We start from the raw sequence: 24,601 nt of genomic DNA, 5'->3' as shown, positions 1-24,601 counted from the left end.
TTGAAAGGCATGGCATACTCTCGTTCTACTATTAATCACAGAAACACTACGCAGTCATGGGCAACAAAATAGTAACAAAAATAGCTATACAATCTAAAAAGTAAAATAAAAGAACAAAAACTGAAATGATGTGAAATCATATTTAATAATGAAGAAATAATAGCAATCAGAGATGATGTAAATGGTCTGCTAAAACAAATGCATCAGAGGGCAACTGAAATGGTCTAAATAAAGGATTTTATTTTAAGATTTATTTGAGCAGCTGCACATTCATAATAGACAGGCTCACTGAAAGAAGTTTAAGTGTGTCTGCTGTCTTGTATATACAGTACTCATTGTTTCTGCCTGTTTCTTTGTGCGCTATATAAACAAAATAAAAGTAAACAAAATGATAAGCCTGTTACGATATAATTTGTAAGATACCCCCTGGTTTCTATTATCAGTAAAAATAATTATCTGGATTACATAATTATCTGGATCAACAAACTGGTTTAAACAAGCTTTGCTAAGGGACAGCTCAACTCAAACGAGAGGTCTGACCGCATCGTAGAACTAAAATAGCAAACTGATGTAAGTAGATACTACAGCACAAATCAATTATGTAGGGTATATGCCTTTTTTGTCTCTGCAAAGTACCATAAATAACATGTAAAAAAAAAAGAGTATAAACATGTCAACAATCGGCCATTTAAAAACAAACATTTATATTTAATATAGATTACATTTATCTTTACTATAGATCACAGTCATTTTGCCTTGAAACCATTTATATCATTGATAATAAACATAATAACAACAATAATAATAATAATAATAATAATAATAACGATGGCAATGGCAATAAATGGCAATGTTAATAAAGGAACACAAAGAGTAGAAAAAGGTCAGTAGATATTTTAATCGTGTCTGGTAAGAGTCCAGCCCTTGTGCTCTTTCATCTCCTTCACCACAAGGAAAGCTGACACCATCCAACTTCCCGCAATGTTGGAACCTTCGACTAACTTTGACTCTGTCTTTCATTTTACACTTTCTCTGATTTGATAGCTTTGAAATATTTAATCTGCTTTAGAGCATATCTTATTCTGTTCAGCTTGGTTATTAAAAAAAAAAAAAACATTTTTAAAATAACATGCCAAACAGTCTATGAAGACATGAAATCATTTTCTAGAATAGCCAACATTAGCCAGGCCAAACTACTTAATGATGTTTATTCAACAGCTCATTTTAACAAAAGTGGTAGCTTTGATTCAAAGAAGCCATGAATCCTTCCCTGGGATTGACAGACACATGAGCAATGGTTTCTTCATGGAAATGACAGAGGTCACACATCCTTCACTAGAGCTTACAGATACAGTGGCCCTGCCTCATTCCCTAAGCCTGACAGGACGAGACCATGCGTCACTCATTGGAGATTACAGACAAACTTCCTTCACCTGGTCTTTAGCTGGGAACTAACAGAAAGGAACAGAAGACACACCTTCTTCACTGAGACTGACAGACACAAGGTGGCCACACATCCACTAGTTTGCTCAGTAAGTTATTCAGAGAAACAAGTTTAGCTGCAACCTTTTTCAGATGTTTGTTATATGGCAACAAATGTTTCAGGGTCACCCCCAAGTAAACAGGATTTAACTAATGGCGTATTATTTCACCTTTGCAGTAGATGTCCAGTTCTTGGTTTGCCTTTGCATTATTCAAGTAAATGAAACTGGTCTTGGGCGTGCTTGACTGGAATCACCATTTATCGAAGTACAATTAAACCTTGGATTGTGACCACAATTTGTTCAAAAAGCATGCTTGTATATTAAAGCTAATTTCCCCATAAGAAATAATGGAAACTCAGATAATTTATTTAACAACCCAAAAGTATTGATAAAAAATTTATACATAATCTTAAGTGAAAATAAAACAAATTAACCACACAAACTCACACACTAACTCTGTCTGCAAACCTCTCCAAGACACTTGCTTTTGCCTCCTTTTGAGGATTTTGCAGTAATGTGACATTGCATTGTTGTTAAACAAATTAATCCCCCGCACTGCTACAGCCTTTTAAACTTTTCTTTCTTCAGCGTGGCCGTTGTTGCAGTACAGTTATTGAAGAACAGTCACTAAACTTGGACACAAAATGTTTTACACACACACACATGGTCATAACATTATCGTAAACATTACACATGTGCACAGATCTTGACTATACAGTACGAGTGACGCACTGAGACTGAGCATAGGAAACGATTACCCACAATCCTAAGGCGCACGAGAGACAAGAACCATTAGCTCAGTTGTGATCAAGTGACGCTTGGCAGACAAAGCACATGTGTACTACTCATATATCAAAACCTTGCTTGTTTATCATGTTAAAATTAATTTTAAATATTTGCCCAAAGATGTCACAAAATCTTTACTGGGACTGGAAAAGAAGCCCATACCTCCTTTACTGGGACTGACAGACACATAGGCCACACCTCCTTCACTGACACTGACAGGAAGAAAGTAGCCACAACTCCTACATTGACACTGACAGATACAAAGAGGCCACACCTCCTTCACTGACACTGACAGACACAAAGAGGCCACACCTCTTTCATTGGGATTGACAGACACAAACTGGTTATGTCTTCTTTAATGAGACTATGATAAGTCTATTATCATTATATTATATTAAACATACAGTAAATGCAATGCATGTGACTTAATTCCTTATTTTATTCCATTAGCGCAAAACCATGTAAACATCCATGAAGAGGCACCCAAACAAACACTGCAAAAAAAAACGTGGTCATCAACATATTATATCTGAAAATGAAAATGATGTATTAGTCAATAATCACCTGCCATCAAAAAGCAAAAAAAAAAAAAAAAACATTATTTACTCATACTATTTGCTTCTTTATGCAATGAAATGATTCTACATGAATTTCTTTAAAACCTCAAACCACAAAAAGGGGAAGTTTTTGCAGCTTTTTTCCCCAGACATACATGTTCGTTCATCAGCATACTAAAAAAGGAGAGCCTAGTGTATTAAAGCCTTGCACTGTGATGCATGATTTCAATTTAACAGCCATGGAAGCCATAAAATTTCTAGGGGATTTACAGCCTCTCTGATCTCGTGCTGGAATGACGAATGAAAATGTGGCACTGCAGAGAGGTAGAGAAAACATTGCAGCAATCAGTTGCTACTCCTCAAGGCTATGGAAAAGACAGAGGAGCTACAGTACAACTAGGCATCATCCCCTGCCAAGAGAATAACCCCAGGTACAGTTTTCCTACACTGAATGGTAGATTTTTCCTGTACTTTATATATATATATAAAAAAGATAAGTTCAAGGACCTGGCTCTCTCACTAAATCACACAGATTTAGCAGAAGGAAGGTTCTCCACAAGGGGACACTATTTCTCATGAATGTATCGTTGTGGAAAAGGATGCGTAATTGTGTATGCAGAAGTAAAATTGCAGTTTATGTGAAACCACAATCGATTACACTGCACTGAAGAGCGTATATGGCTTTGGATGTGCATTAATTTAAGGATTTTCTGCCAAGCCTATGAAAGCAGCTCAAAGCTGAACTCTAAGCTGAGTAGCAGCACAATTCTGTACACTTTGTAAAAGCTGATGCTGAAGGCCAGACTCACTCACTCACTTATGAAGCAGGAAGAAGTCGAACGAGAAGACAAATTACGCTGCAAAATCTAATTTAAAAAACAAAGCTTCTCCTAAACCAGCTCAACCTTCGCTGGCTTCGTGTCAGTTGTACTGTAGCTTTTGCACAAGCAACCACTGTAGACAGAAAAATAATTGCACAAGTGCACCTTAAGTGTTCACTCTATGCAAATTGGATTCATACAGCCACAGAATATTGCACCAGGACAATCTTACAGAAGTGCTTACACACGCTGCAACTGTAAAAATGTTATTATTTTAATATAAATTCCAGAAGCAGTTTGGTTGATCAGTCTGGTCATAAAAATAAATTTCTGTAACATTCAATAATCCATGCTTTCATTTAATTTTAATGTTTAGACAATGATTACGGTCATTTCCTGACCATAAAATGGACCCCAGGGAAAGCAGCCTATCAGCAAAAAAAAAAAAAAAAAAAAAAAGGTCTGCTTGAACATGAAGATGTGCAGATGGTTTGGACGCCCGCCAGACTCCGACTGGAACACTGTGGGTCTCAGCGTCTCAAAAACATCAGAGCAAAATGACAACTATGAATAATGACGAGACTATGTAAAGTCATCACTGCTGTAGATTGCTATCTTCGTTGTGTTTTCATAAATGTTCACCATAACGAACCGGGAAAAAAAGTATCAGAAAACATTTTGAGTCCTCCTAACAGAAGAAAAAGAACGCTAGCCCTTGAGGGTTTGAACTCTCCATTATGCCTGCACTATGGGTAATATTTTCACTAATTGTTGACAGGCATCCTCATTACTGCTGCCTCAAGTGAAAAGAGGCAGAAGGATGAATCTCGCAGGCACAGAAGACTACGAAGACTAATCAGCACTTGTCCTTGTGTTGTGAACGGCATCATAGGATTTCACAGACTCAGGGGTTTAGGAAACGACAGCGGGGTGCAGTGACACTGCAGCACATTGGGAATGTGACCTGAATAAGCTCAGACACCTACATGTGGTCGACTGAGCCAGTCAGACTTGTGCCTAGTATCGATTTCATTATTGCATTGTAATGTACCATTTGTCAGATGTGCATTTCACAGTTCCTCATCCTTTTTCACTCCCTAAGTTGGTCTTTGCTGATTCCCAGCCACCAGCCGGCTGTCGCCTTCACAGTGACAAAATGCTGATTTCCTAATGACAGGGCAATAGAGACAATTTGAGACAATTCAATATCAGCTCTAGATTTAATTTCATATTTGGCTACAGCCCTGCCATTACAGGGCGCAACCAGAGTGGCTGTAATGTTTGTCATCTTCCAAATGTGATTTTGCAGTAGGAGCGTCAACACCCAATCATTTTTGTGGCCTTCTTGTAACACTACTATGCATTTACTTCCAGTCAAACAAGACTGTACAACCAGGTCAAAAAAAAAAAAGAACGTTTCAAATACAATTTAAAATCTGAAATAAAATGAAAATCATTTTATCCATAGATACAAAAATATAAAAATCACCATAACAAATGAAAAACAATTCTATTAATAATAAAATAATGATCATCTGATTATTATTTTATTCCTGTGTATCTTGAGTGACGAGACATCTGTCACTCAAGATACACAGGAAGTGCTGTAGTTGGGGTAGATTTGTGTGTGTATGAATGTGCAAACATGTACTGTCCTTATTGTGGACATATCCTAAATATGGCATTCTATACGGCTGTATATCTTGAGTGACAGATGTCTCGTCCAATCAGCGGTAAGAATTTCATTCGCAAACTATATCTATCTTTTACGGTTTGTATCTGACTGGCCGAGAAGTGCAATACAAATTAACAAAACAGAAAACAAAATAACAAATTCAAAACCGAATTAAAAAATCCGAAAAAAAATAACACCCCCAAAAACAAAACAATTAAACCCAAAACAAAATAACAAATTAGTTTTGGGATTTTTTATTTTGTTTTGGGTTTTGATACTTTGTTTTTGAATTAGTTTTTTTGTTCTCCATTTTGTTAATTTGGTTTTGAATTTGTTATTTTGTTTTGGGTTTTGTTGTTTTGTTTTGGGTTTTGGTATTTTGTTTTTTAATTTATTTTGTTTTCAGTTTTGTTAATTTGTTTTGCACTTCACGGCCACCGTACTTCAGCCTTAGTACACGAATGCAAAATGAAACCATGTGCATTGACACTACCCTGTGTTTTGCACCATTAGGTACTAATTACACACAGGTCCAAATTACACACAGTTTAAACAAACATGTGAAATAGTCAAGACATGCTATGTTGTTGAGATGAACAATGCTGTTAGCAAAACAACTTTTGTTTTTGCATTTTTTCCACGTTTGTAAGCATTTTAACACACTTAAATACTTATCAATCAAGGGCTTTGTTATATTATTTCAATCCAGGGATAAAGTTTAATGTTTTCCTATTATTGCCAATTAAAAAAAGCTTTTCCAAGCTGACAAAATGTTCCCGTCCAATAGCTTATGCTATTACCAGTTCCTTTGCTTATTGTGCATGAGTCAAACCTTTGAACCTGTTCATCTGCCACATTAACACAATTTAAGTTTAAATGTTGGCACGAAATTTCTAAATAAAAAAAGAATTACATATGTAGCACAGAAAATATCATGAGAAGAGAGATACTTGACATTGACAGGTGTATGTGAATGAAATGCTGCTGCTCTGGGATTTAAATAAGTTTGGATGCTTATCATTTTTCTTGCACATAAATCTATCTTGAATCATCTTCCTTCAGTCAAAGTGTCGAGGATGAAATAGTTTTTTGGTTTTTGACTACACTTTAACGAAAAATACCAGCCAGCATTCCCTGAACACTACGCCTATCATCACCTCTTTGTGATGGACTGAGCAGCCTGAGCAGGAAGACGTTAGCTTCAGGCTGTTTTGCAAATGTGATCAAAGGCAGCACATTCAAAAAAGAAAAATATTATGACCTCATTTATAAATAAATGCATGTTCCCCTGAACTGCTCAAACCTCCTGGCTTTTTAATGAGACGGACGGTTAAGTTGGAAAAATTAAGTCTAAATTTATGACCTCACTAAATTAAATATTTTGCTAAAGATATTATGAAGTGTCCATTATAAAAAAAGATAATAAAAAAAGACTTGTTTAATTTGCATTAGTTTTCACTTTTAAGTAGTTAAAACCCAGAGCATTTTGTAGCTTTTTTTGTTTTGCTAAAAAACATTAAAAGTAATGATAACTTCGCTCTACCTGACACATCCAAAAACCCAAATATACAGTTTGAAGTCGGAAACCTCCACGTTAACACATCAGCAAGGCGTACATAAAAGCACAGATGTTTTTTTTATTTATTATTGTCATTAAACTATGTTGTGCCACTTGAGGGATTTATTAAAGTAGTGCAATTTTGCAAACATTTAACTAATTATCATGTTGGTTATTTAACACTCACAGCACAAAAACCAAAAACTTACTCAATAAAATATTTTCTATAATGGAAAGATTTATTTATTTATGTATTTATTTAGTATCTAGGGTCAGGGTTCGATTCCCACCTTGGGTGTGCATGCATAGAGTTATATATTCTCCCCGTTCCCTGGGTATTCGGGTTTCCTTCCACAGTCCAAAGACATGCAGATTAGACTAATTGCATTCACAAATTGCACAAAGTGTATGTAAATGAGCGTCTAAGTGTGTACTCTATAATGGATTGACACTACATTCAGAGTGTACCCCGTCTTGTGCCATAAGTCTCCTGGGATAGGTTAGAGGCCGCACGCAACCCTGTGTGCAGGATAAAGCAGTATAGAAGATAAGTGAGTGAGGTGATAAAATGATGCAATTCCTCTATAATCCTAAAGTGGTGCACTCGAAACTATTTACACACATTGGCAGGCAGCTCAACATCCTGTGTAGTAGAAGCAAACTGTTTGCCAAGTTTGTTTAGAATTGTAACAAAAATTTAATACTGAATGGGGTTGTTTATAAAATCATGATACTAACAAAATCGCAATGCAGACGAAATTGTTACCTGGGTATCGTGATAATATCATATTGGCTGTTCCCGGGTGATTCCCTTCGCTATTATGCAGATTACTTTCTGATTATCCCATGTTTGTTTTGGTTGTACTAATAGCATTTATCAAAACAATTAACTACTGATTAATAATTCTTACTTTCAAATGCATTGTATTTAACTTCATGCATTTTCACCAAATCTATTTTTATTGATTCCTTGTTATTACTTTCACTCCTGCTCCCTGAACGCTGTTCCATGCTGCATGAAACACACAGCTGACATTTTGTGACATTAATGAATCCAAGGTCATCTGCGTGTTTCTTTCCAGACTGACAGAACTTTGCGCTGGTGATGCAATTAAACAGCAGCTAATAGGCAAAATGTGTCGCTGAGAATCTCTTGACCTACAAATTGAATCCTGAGGTGGACGGAACTCTGTGAATACGGTGGCATCAGCATTCGTGAGCCAGTGGAATACAGCACCTCTTAATGGAGCTGCTTTATCATGCGTGCCTGAGTCATTAAAAAGCAAATTAAAGTCATGAAACTTGGTCAGCTGGAAAAATTAGACTTCTACTAGACAAATACATGAAGTACATCTACAGGAGAGTGTGTTCATTCCTCATGCTCCATTCACATCCACCGCTGCTGATGTAAGCATGGGATGTGAAAATGAAAGTCTGAATGTGATCTGAAGGCAATTATGTCGTTTTTATATTTCCTCTGGACCTCAGACAGTACTGGGTGAAGATTAAATAAGAGGAATGGTTTGATTAGAAACATTTAATCACTTTCTACAAATGTATTCAATCAGCATTTGCTTCTTTATATGTTTGTTAGAAAAGCAAAGTCTCATAGCACCCATGATGTTTTTTTTATTTAGATTAAAATGCCTATTTAATCTTATACTGTCCATGCTGTTTCAGAAGCGTCTACTGTACATTAAGCAAAGGATACAATTAAAGTGGCTGGAATTGGGTTAAGAAATGTCCAGTACATCATTAAAACCTGGAAGGATGGGGTTGAAAAAAATTGCATTGACCCATAATTAGATGATCATTTAAACACTTGGTGAAGCAAGAACATTTCCACAGGCAAAATGTGATGAGAACTCACAGGATTGGGACTAAACTGGTGTTTGGCCATAAGACAACTATTTGTTAGTGAGACTAATCTGGATGGCGGAGGCTTCAGTTTGCTGGGAACCATAAAGATTGCACTTTGGAACAGGTCATGTGGTCTGATCAGTCCAGATTTACCATTTTCCAGTGCGATGGGTTTGGCTGGGTAAGAAGGGAAGCACATGAAGTGGTGGACCCATCATGCATAGTGCCCACTGTACAGTAGAAGCCTCTGGAGGCATTGTTATGATCTGGAATTAATGATCTAGGGCAGGGGTAGCTCAGTGGTTAAGGTGATTAGGAGGTCTCAAGTTGAAATACCAAGTCCTTAACCCTGAACTCCTCATATGTGTAATGTCACAAGTGTAAGTCGAATAAGAAAAATGCTGTAAATGTGATTGCTCCTGTTGATCAGGTCTAGACTCTGGCAATAAAATGAGGTCAGTTGATGACCTAATGTACTGAATGACCAGGTTATACCATCAATGGAACTTTTCTTCCCTGGTTGTACAGGTATATTCCAGGACTCAAATTATGAATAAGTGACTTTGGGAGGAATCATTTCCATACATGAACTGGCCAACAAAATGAAGACCATAATCAAAGCTTAAGGTGGACAAATGTTGACCATATTAAAGCATCTGCATATTTATTATTATCTGCATATTTATTTGGCCCAGGCACTGTTTTTTTTTGGCATTTAACAAAACTTGCAAAAGCATGACTGCCACTAATAATTTTCTCAAAACACACTTAACAGCTATTCATTACAAACCAAATGTTTATTGCTGCTCATTTAGTCTATATAAACTAACAGCCATATGTTCTCTGACTGTTGCTTTTCTATCTAAAACTGCAGAGAGAAATGAAATGCAGCAGCATGGATTGCTTTTAAAGCGTATCACATTCACTTCTAACACAAATCTATTTATTTTATTCTCAAAAAGCAATCTCCTGCTGGTTGTTTTTCATTAAAGGAAACAAGAGCTGTAAGAGCAATGCAATGGAAATTTTGCATTACAATATGGCATACTGTGTCACAAATGAAAAGCAATACCATTCTTGTTTTGCATTTCACTTGCATGAGGATTTTCAATCTTAATCATTATTATTTTCTGTCTTCTTATGTAATGACTTGAGTGAGCTGGCCATTTTTTATAGTCACACAAGATATATCCAATCTCTCTCTCTCTCTCTCTCTCTCTCTTTCATTTTCTCTGAGCCAGTCCTTGAGCAATTGAGCAACCTTATAATCCATTACATTTCTCCTTTGCGTCCTATCAATAGACCCGACTCTCACTCATAGCTGTTTATCTGCTACATACAGTAAAAGACATCGAGGAATTTACAGCTTGTGAGTCACACTTTAGAATATGTGTTTCTTAAATAAACAAAATCAAATATATGATGCAAAGTATGAAAGAAAATTGAGCATCTTTCTTATGGCTGTCTGCAGAAATGAGGTTTGAGCATCAAACCTCATTCTCCCTTCTCTCTCTCTCTCTCTCTCTCTCTCATCTTCCTTCTCTCTCTCTCCGTGTGAAAAGATAGGCGGCCTCTCATTGAGATTCTGCAGCCGCTTTAATGTCTTACTCCCACACACTGCAGGGAGTGGGAGCGCTCGTTCCTCGGCCCTCATCGGTCTGTAGTGTTTGTTCCTAAAGCAACCTCACGCTGCCAGGGCCACTCTGAAAGGCTCGAGGCTGGCCCCCGCTGCTCTTTGTGCTCAAGCTAACTAAACTGAATTTTGCTTTTAGCCTACTCGAATATAAATAAAAAAAATAATGTCCCATGAATTTTTGTCATTTGTCATCTTACAAATAAATGTGTACTTTGAGTTCAAAACCTCTTCATATCCCAGGCACTCCAGGTGACAGCAGAACTGTGAGTTAAAACTTGATGAAGAAAATAGGTTAATGTTATAATTAAGTGCCTAAGGCTAGCATGCTAATGAAAGAGCAGAAGCCTTTGCTTTAGCACTTACTGCTCAAATCAAGCTTTCAGTGTGCGTTTTCTCTCTCTCGCTCTCTCTCTGTCTGTTACTCTCTCTCTCTCTATTTCTGCCTGCAATTATAGTGTTTCCTGATTAGCCAGCGATAAACAGTGATACATAGAGTAAGACAAAAAGCTACACATACTCAGAGACTGAGATATAGACCAGAGAGTGACACACAGAGGATTGAGATGATTTGGAAGTGACTGGTAAAACGGCGAAGGCTGCCTTAACACTAGACACTATTGATCTGTACCATAAGATTTTTGTTAGTGTCCCCCTAGATGATGTTTAATTTCCCAGGTTTCCCTCTATCCTTATTTGCTTTGAGTTATTCCTCATTCCTTATACTGTATAGCAACTCTTTCTATGGTTTGTTTCCCTTTCTTTGGTTTCCCTGGATTTCACCATAACACGTTAAGGATTCATGCTCTCTCGATGTGCATAGTGCAGGGAGTTTGGCTAAGTGCTTAAATATCTCTTTGTGCTGTAAATAAATGGGAGAACATTCGACACTTTATCATGTGCATCTGTGTGTGCGTGTTTTTGTGTGTTTCTTTCCTAGTCGGCAGGCGTATCAAAGCCGCACATAAATTCAGTTTTATTTTTTGTTGCAAAAAAGTTTGAGGAAATATATATATAAATCATAATTACCAGTTCGTCCCTGATGAGCAAGATGAGGGCGATGAAAGGAAAGAAAGGAGGAAACCTTGAGAGGAACCAGACTCATTTGGGTGAAAACAGACTGCAGGGATTGATCTGTAGTCATACTGTATTAGGAAGCTCAGTATAACAGGAGAGGTGTTTAAATAATATGACGTCCACTTTGGTTATTGGAGGCTTAGACTAGCATCAAGCAAGTCTTCCCTCAATTTTAACTTAACAAGTACTCCTCCTCCCCTTTCCAGCTCTCACATTGGCACATACTGTACATATGCTAGGCCGTATGAGAGAAATGGAGTGAGAGAGTGAGAAAGAGGTAGAGAGTAAAAAGAGACAGCAAAATTGATAGATGAAGCAGTCATAAATAAGGGGAAAAAAAAATAATAAACGTATAAGAAACGAATAATAGAGAGGGCATGGAATGAGAAAGATATAGGTATTAATTTTCTGCTTGTATGCAACACAATAACCGTTTCAGGATTTACTCATGATTTGTATTTTTGCCGCACCTTAACCGTACACAGTTTTACTGTCTACTCCCTAGAAAGATCCACTGTCCAAACATCTGGCCAACAAATTGACACCATAATACAACCCTCTTCCATTACCACCTGAATAATGTCCTGATGGCCTACATCAATCTTACCAGCTGAAAAGCAAAGAGGAGAGGGAGTGAGCCACACACACACACACACACACACACACACACTGTGACTGGTGGTGTCGAGCCATCTGGAAACACTCTTCACACGTGGGTTATTAGAGCTCCATTATTAAGCAACTATTAGGATGATTACAGTTACGGCTGCACTCGCGTGGATCAGAAAGTGCAGTTGAAAGGCCACTGTGAAGTTACAGGAACACATTTACACATACAAATGAGAGACCTCTGCCAAATCAGACCTGCTTTTGGTAACATATACAGTATGGTCTTAGAAAGCAAAGCAATATGCAGACAAAAATGATTTCCTATACAAAAACAAGAAGGAAACAACTGACTAACACACCAGGAGGATCACTACAACGAGGTAACAGTAATACAGTAAAGTGCATATTTTACTATTTTTATACGTTTCTACATCAGAAAACTAATATTGCATACAGTTGCACAAAGCACAAAGTAGCTGACTACATCCCAGCCCATTATTAGACGGTTCTTGTTAAAGAACCCACAAATTTAAAGCTGACCTTTTTCCCCCTCTTGAAAGTACATGTCTTGATCAGATGCTGCACGATCATCTGCATGCATCACCAAAAAGTCAACAATTCCTTTAGCCCTATTTTGACAGGGGTAGTTTTACATGATGAGGTGAGGTGGTTAAAACATTATGGAGTACCTCTGGGATTCTAGTCCCTTTAATTGATTAATGATTGTTAATCATGTTCATCAATCATTCTTTGTTAAACAGTCTTTTAAATATTTTATTTCATCCTGTGGGAAAAGAAGTGTGTTTACTTTCAATATAAACACATTTCAAGAAGCGATCTTTTTTAACATCCTTTGGCCAAAAACAAGACGAAACAGTGAACAATAAAATATAGCTGACATTTTAAAAAAACGTGTCAGAAAAGCAATGCTTCCAGGAATTTAAGATAAGCTGTCGAGTTCCTACAGTAGCACCTACATTCAATATACATAATACATGGTATGGTCATGTGACATACCCTCGAGCACACGTTCCAAACACACTCAGCCAAACACACTCTACCAAGTGCTTATAATAAAGGTCACAACAAACACTTTTGAATTACAATGAAGTGTATTGCGTTCACATGGAAAGTTTATTATGATAAGCATGCATCCTTCACTCCTAACTCTGTTTCCTAAGAATATGTCATGAATAAATCATATCGCATATAGTATTTTAGCCTGTAATCTTCTACTCATCTCACTGACTTATGATTTTTTCCCTCTTACTGCTTAGACTCCATAACATAATAAAAAAGATAATAATATTAACTATAATCCCCCACTGTACTATTTTGACATGTTCAGATTCTTACCCTAAACAACTCAACATTATTGTGCATGCTTAGATAAATATCGTCTTCCACCTGAGACAAACGTTTAATTCTTTTCCCTCACCTTTGACTTCTCTATTGAGCATAAAGATGGTTTTGCAGGTAGCAAACAAGTTCACATTAACATCCTATTCTGACTCTAATTGTCCTACCTGACGAATTATTGGAGACAAATTCTTACCTGCCTCACTTGGAAAAACTCCATTTGTTCAAAATTCTACTGTTCTGCTTTTTATTCGCTTTCGTTTAGTTACATTAGTTTAGTTTTGTTACTCTGGAAAAGACATGAATTTAATTTCCTGGTCACTAAAATGACAGCTGCAGCAGGTGTAGAGCCTCACTATCACTGCTAGTTATCTGGAAATAAAGTCATAATATGATCGCATCACTGAGCGTGATGCAAACATCCGAAATTCGCTCACAGTGTGTGTGTGTGTGTGTGTTCTAATTAGTACTGTTAGTATTGTAAATACATTTTATTTCACAATCCACTATGAGAAAGTATTGCTTTTAAAAAGCATTTAGATTGGTTTCTGATAAAAAAATAAATAAAATAAAAAATCCATTCCATAATTTGGATTGATTTGGGGCATACTGCTCTACCACGTTCCTTATGGGTTTCATTATGTATGTAACAGGAAATTGTTAGTTAAAATGCTGCACCCAAAAGGTTTTTAATATTTAATCCTAGTTGCACACAGTATTTGGCATCAAAGACTTTAAGCTCTGTGCGCAAGGTAGCGAATACACCCTTAACTGTCTCTTACGATCTATTCCTCAATATTCCCCAGTGTTACGTTACGTCTATCCTTGTTAGAATACTGTATCTTACTTTACTGCCTAAAAACCAGTCCTTTTTTGCTATTTCCTATGTTTTAGTAAAAACAGTATATCTATGGGTCGGGATACTCTCTCATTGTGCAATATAGGGTAAAATATTCTTTTTTTTTTAGCAAAAAAAATATGTTGAAACTTAACTGTATTTAAATGTTACCAACTGTACAAACATGACTCAGCAAAAATGACTGGCTGCAGCTGCTCGATAGTTCATGACTGGAATTTCCTACAAGTCTACCCGAGTGTCCAATAACTACCTGTACTCCATATTAATATGAATTAACATTAACTGTTATAGCTGAACTGGCTGCCACCTAACACACAGTATGAATGCAGATCAATTCCTGCTTCCTGTCTCACCCACATGAGGATGGGTTCCCTGTTGAGTCCGGTTCCTCTTAAGGTTTCTTCCTCTCTTCCCCCACATGCCCATCTCAGAGAACCTACAGCTGGTGTGAGGGATGCTGGGTTTTAAAAGTTTCCATCCTCCACAATATACTGTACACCTGCTGTGTATCTCACCAGGCCTCTCATTAATACTACACACTTTCAGTCACACATGAAAAACCCAGATGGCCTCAACAGGAGTTAGTGCCTCCTCACCTGGCTTCAGTGCAGTCAGCGAAAGAGTAGTTCTTGAAAAAAGCTGGGCTCCTGATAACACGGCGATGAGATATTGTAAAATTCTCTCTGTTATAAAACAAATACAGCCACCACCCAAAACACACACACACACACACAAGCAAGCTCATCTCGCGTCAGTAGAAAGGTCTTATCCTGCCATCTCAAAGCAAAGGATCACAACAAGATAGAAGGGACCAGCAAGGAAGAGCAAAGAGATGAAAAGAATTGGGTAAAATGAATGTGAAACGAATGTGAGATAGCAAGGGCGCTAGACAAGAAAGGTTGGGAGGTGATGATAGAGAAAAAGGTACTGTAGAGAAGATAAAACAGCAGAAGTAAAGTTTAAGGGAGCACAAACATTTCAGGAAGAAAACGTATAAAAGGCCCACAGGCAACCAGAAACACTTCATTTCCTCCAGTTTGTTAACAAAGAAAAATGATGACATTTACACAGTTGAAGCCAACCAGCGAGCGCAGAACATATTTAACTGATGCAGCAAAGTCTCCATCGACCCTACACCATAGTTCAGAGTGTCATTTTGCGCTTCAATAAAAGAAGGTTACGGGAGTATGAGTTTGATGCGCAACCCTGCGGTCCCTCACGCACAAACCGAATGCTCTTTTCTACATGTCTGTATAATTACACACTACAGACCAACTTATGATCTTTTGGCTTTTGATTTCAACTTTACAATGGTGCAAATGCAATATGCACTTAGTAAAAAACCTGCTTCACGTTTTAGTCTTTTCCTGAGCTAGCGATACTGTACATGGTATAATAAACCCAGTCAGCCACACAATCTTTAAGGCAAACTACTGATACTCTAGTGTGTACTGTGTTGCCAGAATTTGTTTAATAGAATGCAAGGACAAAACAAGCAAAGATAGGATGTTCAGTGTGGTTTGGTATATTTAATGCGTTTTCTATTTACAACCTTGTCACCTTAAGGAAGATATATATATATATATATATATATATATATATATATACTCAGCAAAAAAAAAAAAGTCCCTTTTTAAGGACTGTGTATTTCAACAATAATGTTGTAAAAATCCAAATAACTTTACAGATCTTTATTGTAAAGGGTTTAAACAATGTTTTTCATGCATGTTCAATTAACCATAATCAATTAATTAACATGCACCTGTGGAATGGTCGTTAAGACCTTAACAGCTTACAGAAAGTAGGCATTTAAGGTCACAGTTCTAAAAACGCAGGACACTAAAGAGACTTGGATATCACACCTGCGTGACAGGTACAGGATGGCCACAACAACTGCCCGAGTCACACCAGGAACACACAATCCCTCCATCAGTGCTCAGACTGTCCGCAATAGGCAGTCCATGAGGAGGAGATGCACTGCAGTACTTCAAGCAGCTGGTGGCCACACCAGATACTGACTGGTACTTTTGATTTTGAGCCTCCCATCATTCAGGGACACATTGTGAAACATTTTTAGTTTATGTCTTATGGTGTTGACTCTTTTAGTGTTCATACAAATATTTACACATTAAGTTTACTGAAAGTAGAAACAGTTGAAAGTCAGAGGCCGTATATATATATATATATATATATATATATATATATATACGTCCTCTGACAGTATATATATATATATATATATATATATATATCAGTATATATATATATATATATATATATATATATAAAAACAAACACAAGTTGTGTTTATATATATATATCAAAAAGTTAAGCATATCTAGCTACTATATTCATGATCATGTTTAAAGTTTTATTTATTTATTTATTTTTTAACTGTCTATTCGGTTGAATTTTGTATTGCTAAAAGATCTAAATTTGTAATACTTGTCAATTCAGTCCTGAGTAAAATAATCTTGATTAGTGATGGGAAGTTTGAATCATTTTAGTGACTCAGTTCTATGAATCTCGTTCATCAAAATGAACAAATCTTTTTTTGAGTCGTTCAGTTCATTTCGTTCTTTTGACCACAAATAAAATAAAATGTTAGATTTTCAATAAACAGACACCCAACATGTCTACATACACACATTTTGGCTCCAGTTCCAGTAATGAAAATATTACAATGCAGCTAAGGACATATTATAATAAACAGAATGAAACCTACAGAAGATTTGCGATGCTTTGCGTATGTGCCCCCAGTAGAACATGAACAAATCCTCTGAGACATCCTTCATGACGACCCAGCACTAATCTTGATCATTTGCGTTATTTTAAAACATCTCTCTGACTTTTTTTTACTTATTTATGCGCCCCCTCCCCGTATCCTCACTAAGCCTCTGTCCTTGTGAATGTTCTGCTCAAGAATTTCGAAGCATTGAGCAGATGATGTTGTCGGCATGGCATGCTGTAGATATGAAAGCTTAAGTGGGTTAACTGGCAGAATGAAAACCAACATGTCATGTCAATTTCAGTAAACAGCAAAATCACCCACTCATGCTTTGAATGCTGATCACTATGCTGGATGAGGGAACGCTCACGCTGGCGGCTTACTTCAAAACGTCCACCTGCAGTATATACACAGTGGTCGTGACCTTTAAGTGTGTTGAGTCATCGGAAAGGAACACGGGGGTATTAGACTCTGATACACAGGCCAAGTGTAGCATGACAATGCATCAGCACCTATAATATACTGCAGCAGCAGGAAGGAGAAGTTCTGCACTTTGAATAATGTGGCAGCTGGGCACTGGTGCTGGCAATGTACAGCAGATGTTTTACTCCTGGAGGTCTTGCAAGTACAGTATGCAACGATTCCTGTATAAACACTAACCTTTGGAATAACAAGGATACTGAATCTGTAGAACCAGTGCTTACGAACGAACAGCGGAGACAGCTGATAAAGACAGAGAGGGATGTGACAGCACAAATAGCCATGGAAAAAACAGTCTGTGGGTGTGTGTGTGTGTGAGAGAGAGACAGCATAGAGAGAAATCTAAAGAAAAGGGACAAAAAAGGAGAGTTGAAAAGTGAGACTTGAGAGACGGTGTCAGGAAACGAGAAGGAGACAGGTACAGTGTGAGAGAGAGGAAGGCCGAAAGAACGATGGACCTTGCGAAAGACAGAAATGGACAGAGAAAGCAAGAGACAGGACAAAAGGAGACAGGGAGACAAACAAACAGACACAGATAGATAAAGTGAAAGTAAAGAGACAGAAATAAACACAGACATGGGCTGAGGTGGGACAGGAGAGAGGGAGACATTGTGGGAAGGACAAAAGAAAAAGAGAGAGACAGAGAGAGAGAGAGAGCGAGACGAAGTAAGAAACGTGCCCTGGGGGTCTCTGTAATATTGCAGAGCAATGATTTCAGAAGCTATAAGCCACAGTCCGTCTACCGGGGCTATTTGTCTATTTCTCTATACGACTGTCTCCTCTTCTGCTATCTATTGTAATCTTTCTCTTTCTTATGTCTCTGTGTCCCTGTTCCACTCATATATGAGTTTAATCTATGTTTCCTTATATTCATCCCTTAGAGCTGAATGTGTTCATAAACCCTGAGTGCTAGATTATGCTTGGGGCAAAACCCAAATACCCAGCTGGATAAATAGTGGCAGTCTGGAAAAAAAGAAAGGAGAGAAGAGTACGATAAAACAACAGCACACCGCTCCCGTAGTGACGCACTGACAGAACTCTCTCGATTTATGATTACAGATTCCAGACTCTATCACCACAGGATGCATCACATCAGACATGCTGTGATATCTGTGATTTTGGAGGGATGAATGCTTAGGATGATTGTTCTGTTGGAAGACCCTATTGCGATGAAGCGAAAAATGACATTTCAGGCTGACATTTTCAGATTGGTCACCTTAATATTTTTAGATAATTATTATTCCTAGTAACAGAATGTACTTTCTGAAGTGTCCCAGTTCCTTTTCAAGCAAAACACCTCCACAACATATTGCGCCCATTTTCATACTTCACAGTTAGGAAAGTGTTTTTTAGATTAAATGTATCCTAACACGGTGCGCATTATAGCTAACAAGTTTTATCTTTGTTAATATGACCATGACGGTGATGAGCTATGAACTTTATTCTGGCTGATCTGATGCGGTCATAGTATATCAAACACATATATAAGCCTCCCAAATGCTTCACTTGGCCTGCAGACATTGGTTCTTTGCCAAGTAGAAGAGTGGCTTCACATCACTTCGGTAGGGGTAAAAGGTAATAGATCTAAAGCAAAAAGTAGAGTAAAAAAAAAATGAAGAAAGAAAATGTTGAAAAAAAAAAAAAAAAAAACCAAACAGAAACAAGTTAAAAAAAAAGCCAAAAAAAAAAAAAAAAAAAACTTTCCGGGTCTTTCCGGGAGGGTAATTTAGCTTTGATTTCTGATCAGTGAACTCTGTGAGAACTACTTTCTCTCACCTGTGTTTCCTTCAGACTTTTATCATCTTGATCACTGGCTAAAGAAGAGGCACTGATTGGCTCCCTATTTCACACCCAACCAATTATAGTTCAGACTGAATTCTAGTAATCAATCATAAAGAAGACAGACTTTATCTTTAAAGATGGAAAGCTTGATTCAACCTAAAAAGTTGGAGAAAAATGCTTCTTCTTCTTTTACCTCTTTTTTTCAACTTTTTTTCTGGCAGATAGATTTCTGATTAAATGGTTTGCATGGAAAAACTATTGTCCACGTATGTAAATGCAGGGACTGTTTAAATAAACGGACAACTTCATGAATGTGAAACTTTTGCTTGAATTCCAATATATCCGATTAAAGCTAAAATTAATCTGTCTCTTATCACTCATTCATTTATTCGTTCATTCATTCATTAGTTTCCTATACCTCTTATATCCTGTACAGGGTCGCGGGGGCCTGAAGCCTATTCCAGGAGATTTTAAGCAAAATCTTAAAAAGGCAGGGTAGACTCTGTAACCAAAGGGTGCAAATCCATAACAGGGCACAACACACACACACACACACACACACACACACACTATGGAAAATTTGGGAACACCAATTAGCCAGATCTGCATGTCTTTGGACTGTGGGAGGAAACCGAAGCAGCTGTTAGAAACCCACCAAGCACAGGGAGAACAAGCAAACTCCATGTACTCAGACCCTGGAAATCGTACCCTCGACCCAGGAAGTGCAAGGCAACAGTGCTAACCATTATGCCACCAAGCCTCCTGTCACTAATTGTATAATTGAATATCGTTGCCTACAGTAGGTAGCCTAGCCTAGAATTATATAATTATTGTGGTACAATATTTTTGCACACTTGACATAGGATTAAGTGTTCACAGAAAGTACTGTATGTGAGGTGAATGTTTTTGCTTTTTTTTATATATATATTTTTTTCCTCCATGATTACGGTGGAACAGTATTAGAATGTTTGCCCTATTTTAGCACTTTTTATAGTTTATGCACATGATTTAATGGATTGATTGGTGAGCAAACATAAGCAGACCGTGTTGTTTATTAGGGTTAGACCAATAATAATGCTCAGTAGTGCACAGCAGTCAGAATACATGAAGGAAACAACATACAATGATCCATAATAAGATCTGAGAATTAATAAAAAACACACTTACAGTAAAACACCGCTCAGACTTTGAGATACAAGGCCATGATGAGACAGTGACGAAGAAACAACTGAACCGTACAGTAGGCACAGATCAGGTATGAGACAGGTAATGAGACAAAGTGGAGACTGGACCAAAATAAATGCATAAGACAACAGAAACAAAAGGTTTGTAAAGCTAACTAAGCAGTACTTGTCAGACTTAGATCTGAGAGGGTCATTCGTGACGTGTACTCGTTCCTGCAGGCAGCTGTGTGGCACGCCTGCTGTGTGTCTACGATATATATATTACATGCTGTTAAAAGAATGTGATCAGTGTATGTTGGCACTATATGCTACCCAGCAGCTGTGAGAATGTAAGGGCTCCCTGGTGGGGATCAAGAGGGCAAGAAACACAGAGGTAGAAACACAACCCTTCATCATCACACCACTGAACAGTGGTTTATTCCAGCTCTGGGGAAATTAGGGGGAGGGGGGCGGGGGCAGCAGACAGAAATGGCATCAAGTCTTGCTGCTTCTATCAGGACTGGCCAGACTTCTACAGCTACGGAAATTAGTTGGCGAATCTTTTGAAGTTGAGGAAAAGTTTGTGAAAAATAAGGGGTGGACAGAGAAATCGCAGCAGTTCATGAAGCCTGACAAGGATCAACGCTTCCAGGTACTGTATAATAGTTCATGATTCAGTGCTATTTTTAGATACTTCTTAAGAAGGAACGCTTTGAGGCAGATGTGCGTGGAACTGGTTTTGAATCCCACTCCTGCAGGAAGTTTGTCCAATCCTGCCCACTCATGCTATTTTAATATCTCAATATTTTTAAAAACCTTCCTTGTTTTATTTCCTAAGAAAAAACTAATGGCCTACGTGTCCCCTTCATCGATAAATTCATTTTGTATTAGGAAGTAATATTGCATAATAATAAAATATTGGTTCGGGTTTTTAAGTTCTTATCGCTTCATATTAAGTTAAAAGAAGCTTAACTTTCCAACATTTTTCTCCTTACTGTATGTTTTTAAAAAGTATGTGCATAAGGTCGTGTGGTGGAACATCCATGGTCACTGGCCATTTCATGTTTTTTTTTAAATGAACCAAAAAACTGAGCGATGTCCTTCATTCACTGTTCAAAATACAAAAAAAAAAAAAAAACACAATCGGGTATCAAATCATAAAAACCTTCTGAGCACGATGAACAAGAAATCACTTTTAAAACATTCATTATAATTATAGAAAAGCCTTTCCTATAAACATTACACACTATTATATCTTGTAGATCTTATCTGCCTTTTGTTTCATAATCCAAAACTTCAGAATGCATCAGTAAGCACTTTTGTATTATTGGACCAGGTATATGTTCTCACCAACACAAAGAAAAATGCATTAAGAAGGGAAAAGTCAAAGGGTTTAAATGCAAATGGGCCAAACACTGCATTCTCATGACATGATTGTCCAAGTGCAAATACTGCAGAATCAAATTTAGAAATTCAGTCTTGCAAATTTTTATATAATTTTGTGGAGCCCTAGTTATTGTCTTATAAAGGTCATTGAATTTCTTTTTTTTTTACTTTGGAATAATATTTATTTTGATATTCCTGTATAATACCTGTATATGAGGAGTGAGTGAAAGTGTAAAACTAACTGGAATTTACAGAGGACTTCTGCTTGGAGCCTGTGCTTGGAGGCCACTGCATTTGTTCTCGTGAACATTAACTAAGAAATCGACTGATCCTTGAAATCGTTTGATAACTTTTCGGCAACTTGCAGTAGAGACGCATCGGTCTTTGAAAACTATACACACAATTATTCACAAAGAGGAACTTTGCTGGGAGTTATTGCCACATCCTCTGGCCTGGCCTTGCTTTGGTCCAATCATGGTACTGAGAAAACATGGCACTGTCTACCTTAATGGTATCCAAGCACTAGTGAAAATGCTGAGATAAGTGCATTAGAATAGCAGGTGATTATATAATTACAGTGGAACCTCGGATTACGAGCATAATTCGTTCAGGAACCGTGTGTTTCCATTTATGTGCACAGGCGCTGTGTGTGTGTTTTTCTCTCTCCTGACACACACTAACGACGAGACACTAACACTGACACACACTAACGACGAGAGTGTGTGCGAACCTGCGCGGTGTCAAATTACGCGCGCACACATAACACACACTCTGCAGCGCAAGAGAAAGAAAAACACACACACACTCAAACACTGACACACAGTAAAGGCGAGAGAGAAAGAGAGTGTGTGTGTTTGTGTGTGTGTGGGTTTGTGTGTGACCGGCGCGGTGTCAAATTATGCGCGCACAAACATAACACACCTACACAGACTGATTATACCAGTAAGAGACGAGCACTAAGACCCAGCAGGGGAGATAAATACCCGCAGCTCCAGAGAGAGAAAAACCGTTGGCTCAGTTGTGATGATGCGACGATCGGTGTCAAAACAAGAAGCGCATGCGTTATACATGATACTCGGTGCTTGTAAACCACGACAACGCTAGTTTTTTAAGTAAAAAAATTATAAAAAATATCTTTGCTCGTCTTGCGGAACACTCGTAAACCGTGTTACTCGTAATCCGAGGTTCCACTGTAATAATAATATAACACATTTTATATATAACATCGCCGGCCAGTGCATAATGTAAAAACATTGCTGAAATTGGATTGATTCTCATCACAGGTTTAGACCTGTGTATATGCTTAGCACTGTGTGTAAAAACATGCACTTCTGATGACACTCATTCTGCAGCTGAAGCGACACAGTTCATATTAGCTTTTAGTAAAAACATAACAGCTGAAGCCTCCGCAGGAAAATACTAAACAAATTCCATAGTCTGAGATATCAAATTATCGTGCTGTTTGTGTACGACTTTCCTCAGGGATCTGATTCATTTGGAGTGACATTTGTTGCTTGGCAAAGCTAAATTGCCTAAATGACTTTAAACAAGCAGGATGTGATAGCATGCCAGAGCACACACACATATACACACACACACACACATGCACACACACCCCTGACTGCTTGAATAAGGCACACCTCCATTATACCCTGCCATCATGGATTTTTTTTTCCAGCACAGACTGGGAAAAGAAATTGATTTTTTATGCATGTAATAACATGCAGCAAACTTGTTCTCTTCTCTTGACACTGAATCTGTGCTTTGCACTAAACGCACTGAGGATTAGTATCCTGAGCCTATCATTACTGCAGGAAGCGTATCATCAGTTTATGCTCAGCTATTCACCGTTTCAGGTGAGTTAATAACCAAATCTGTGTATTTCTTGTCATTTGTAAGCCTGTTAAATAAGCACAGGATCCAGGCTAAAGCATGTAGAACACGTTGACTCAAATGTCAAATCTGTCTATCAAGGCAAAGCTGGAATACAGGTGGATTAGAGGGAAATGGGAAGGGATGAGCGACACCCTGGCTGCCATCCTGGTTACTCTATCTGTGTAAAGCAGGTGAATAATAAGTACTGTATATGAAAAGAGATTAGGTGGTGTGAGTTTAAAAATAGTATGCAGCTAGATGCCAATGCTATCTGACTTAACTGATTTCTGAATGGCATCACCCTGCCAGTTATGGCGGCACAAGCTGACTGACTAACAGATTCTTGTGCTTTTCAGCCGCTAATCCGCTTTGGTGTGCAATCAATCATGAACCTGGCAGAAAGCAAGACTGAGAACGAAAAAAAATTGAGTCAGTCTATCTCAACTCAGGAGAGGTTTCTGGGACATTTTAGTTTAGATGCTCCCACACATCTGAGTAGGCAGTAATTTAACTGCACCTGTTATGTAAAATTCACTTTTTAGTCATTTTAGACATTCAGATGGATCTCCAGTACATCTGTGCTAAAAAAATGTAAGAAGAAAAAAAAAATTCCCTGGTTTAAACAAGACAATTAAATTTTGCCCCTATTGTGACTTCATATAAGGAGAGTCCTCCCCTAGCATGTTTCTCAGCTCTGGTTTGATCTGGTGTGCTCAGCAGTAGCTCATTTACATTAGTGATGGGTCGTTCATCAATCATCGCAAAACCTCCGTAGGTTATGTACAGGAAACAGAAATGAGTAGTTAACTTTGAGTCTTTTGTTCTGAATCATTCCTTCTTTTGTCACGTGACTCCCATAGACGCTATCCAGTGCAATAGATTCAAAAAAATGAACTACTCGGACCAGAA

General features: G+C 37.7%; 1 protein-coding gene across 5 annotated transcripts in view; it reads right to left on the bottom strand.

The window, feature by feature from the left end:
• apba2b (amyloid beta (A4) precursor protein-binding, family A, member 2b) overlaps window positions 1-24,601 on the bottom strand; it is a 124,535-nt gene that overhangs the window by 37,504 nt on the left and 62,430 nt on the right. Inside the window, exon 1 of one of the 5 annotated variants that reach the window (XM_053492154.1) lies at window positions 14,875-14,932. The exons of the other annotated variants lie outside the window; for them this stretch is intronic. The gene's annotated coding sequence lies outside the window, so the exon portion shown is untranslated. Of the gene's footprint in view, window positions 1-14,874; window positions 14,933-24,601 lie in introns of those variants that run through there. 5 annotated transcript variants of the gene reach the window in all.

Source organism: Clarias gariepinus, chromosome 3 (genome assembly GCF_024256425.1).
Source record: "Clarias gariepinus isolate MV-2021 ecotype Netherlands chromosome 3, CGAR_prim_01v2, whole genome shotgun sequence".
Lineage (NCBI taxonomy): Eukaryota > Metazoa > Chordata > Actinopteri > Siluriformes > Clariidae > Clarias > Clarias gariepinus.
The sequence above is the reverse complement of the archived record's forward strand: the minus strand, read 5'-3'. Positions and strand labels throughout refer to the sequence as shown.